Raw genomic sequence first — 2,500 nt, 5'->3', positions numbered from 1 at the left:
CATAGATGCTCCTTCCTCTGTGCCTGTGCTCTCTTCCTAAAATAATCTTCTCTGATTCTTCTTACGGCTGGTTCCCTCCTATCCTTTAAGTCTTGGCTAAGCCATCCATGTGAGGAAGGGTTCTCTGAGCTAAAAGCTGCCGGCTCTACTAACCTACCAGGCTGGTTTCCTGTCTTCATTGCACTTATCGTCAGCTGAAATGATTGATCTGTAGATTTGTTACTCAATACCCCTCAGAAGCAAGAACTCATCCCCCTTGTTGTTCTAGTCCATTCAAATTTCCACACACTCAATGTAACCCATCCTAAGGGCTGTCTTACTACAACTCAGTAAAAAAAACTTATTAAAGGTGGCGCTGGAGTGATGATGCAAACGGTTCAGCATTTGCCTTTCATGCGCTGACCTAGGACAGACTGTGGTTCGATCCCTTAGCGTCCCATATGGTCCCCCAAGCCAGGAGTGATTTCTTTCTTTTCTTTTTTTCAGGGGAGAGCGCGCACGAAGTCCCCCACTACCACAAATTACACAGTTGAGTTTCCCACATTTGGGGAAATCGCAGGGGTCAGCACACCTGGAGTGCAATGGGTGAGCCTCGCCCTGGGGAAACCACCTTCGTGATCATGGTATCGCCCCTGCCAGGTAAGTATCAGGAGTGATTTCTGAGCGCATAGCCAGGAGTAACCTCTGAACATCACCGGGTGTGGCCCAAAGACCAAAAAAAAAGGAAAAAAAGAAAAAGAAAAAAAAAGAGAGAGAAGAAAGAGGAAAAAGAAAGGAAAGAAGAAGAAAGGAAGAAAGGAAGGAAGGGAGGGAAGGAGGGAGGAAGGAAGAAAGAAAGAAAGAAAGGAAGGAAGGAAGGAAGGAAGGAAGGAAGGAAGGAAGAAAGAAAGAAAGAAAGAAAGAAAGAAAGAAAGAAAGAAAGAAAGAAAGAAAGAAAGAAAGAAAGAAAGAAAGAAAGAAAGAAAGAAAGGAGGGAGGGAGGGAGGGAGGGAGGGAGGGAGGGAGGGAGGAAGAAAGAAAGAAAGAAAGAAAGAAAGAAAGAAAGAAAGAAAGAAAGAAAGAAAGAAAGAAAGAAAGAAAGAAAGAAAGAAAGAAAGAAAGAAAGAAAGAAAGAGCGAGGGAGGGAGGGAGGGAGGGAGGGAGAGAGAGAGAGAGAGAGAGAGAGAGAGAGAAAGAAAGAAAGAAAGAAAGAAGAAAGAAAGAAAGAAGAAAGAGAAAGAAAGAAAGAAAGAAAGAAAGAAAGGAAGAAGAGGAAGAAAGGAAGAGGAAGAAAGAAAGAAAGAAAGAAAGAAAGAAAGAAAGAAAGAAAGAAAGAAAGAAAGAAAGAAAGAAAGAAAGAAAGAAAGAAAGAAAGAAAGAAAGAAAGAAAGAAAGAAAGAAAGAAAGAAAGGAAAGAAGGAAGGAAGAAGAAAGAAAGAGAAAGGAAGGAAGGAAGGAAGGAAGGAAGGAAGGAAGGAAGGAAGGAAGGAAGGAAGGAAGGAAGGAAGGAAGAAAAAGGAAGGAGGAAGGAAGGAAAAGGAAGAAAGAAATTCTTTGGGCTGGAGAGATAGCACAGCTGAGGGCATTTGCCTTGCAAACCAGGACAGATAGTGATTCAAATCCCAGCTTCCCATATGAACCCCTGAGCCTGCCAGGAGCAATTTCTTTTTTTCTTTTTTTCTTTCTTTCTTTTTTTTTTTTTTGTTTTTGTTTTTTGGGCCGCACCCACTGACCCCAGTGACACTCAGGGATTACTCCTGGCTATGCACTCAGAAATCGCTCCTGGCTTGGGGGACCGTGTGGAATGCTGGGAGATGGAACTGCGGTAGGTCCTAGGTTAGTGTGCGCCAGGCAAATGCCCCATTGCTTGAGCCCGGCCCCATCAGGAGAAATTTATGAGCGCAGAACCCCCCAAAAAAAAAAAAAAAAGGCCAAAACTAAGTAAAAATAATAATAAATGGGGCCCGGAGAGATAGCACAGCGGCGTTTGCCTTGCAGGCAGCCGATCCAGGACCTAAGGTGGTTGGTTCGAATCCTGGTGTCCCATATGGTCCCCCGTGCCTGCCAGGAGCTATTTCTGAGCAGACAGCCAGGAGTAACCCCTGAGCACCACTGGGTGTGGCCCAAAAAACAAAAAAATAAAAAAATAAAAAATAAATGAAGGAATAAATCAATGAATACAAGCCTTTATGATATGTTTTTTGTTTTTGCAGTGCTGGCACTGGAATTTGGGGCTCACACATGCCAGGCTCTCTTGCTAAGCCACATCCATGCCCCTTTTTGTGACATCCAGTAGTTGAATGGATTCACCTCCTCCGGTGACCCAGCAACTCTTTCATGCTTTTTTTTCCTTCTTCTGTCAGATGGATCTGTTTGTGGTTTCTAGTGGAACCCAAAATCTGATCATTAGGATAATTTATAGGCCTCTGCTATTATTTTGGGTTTTGTTTGGGGGGGGGTCACATCTGACAGTGCTCAGGGGTTACTCCTGGCTCTGTGCTCAGAAATCACTCCTAATAGG

The 2,500-nt window shown here is 43.8% G+C and overlaps 1 non-coding gene across 1 annotated transcript; it reads right to left on the bottom strand.

Annotated features, from left to right (window-relative positions):
• Positions 1–483: 483 nt before the first annotated feature.
• LOC125998407 (U1 spliceosomal RNA) lies at positions 484–647 on the bottom strand. The gene has a single exon (XR_007491980.1). It is a non-coding gene; the product is annotated as a U1 spliceosomal RNA (small nuclear RNA).
• Positions 648–2,500: the final 1,853 nt, after the last annotated feature.

Source organism: Suncus etruscus, chromosome 20 (assembly GCF_024139225.1).
Source record: "Suncus etruscus isolate mSunEtr1 chromosome 20, mSunEtr1.pri.cur, whole genome shotgun sequence".
Classification (NCBI taxonomy): domain Eukaryota; kingdom Metazoa; phylum Chordata; class Mammalia; order Eulipotyphla; family Soricidae; genus Suncus; species Suncus etruscus.
The sequence above is the reverse complement of the archived record's forward strand: the minus strand, read 5'-3'. Positions and strand labels throughout refer to the sequence as shown.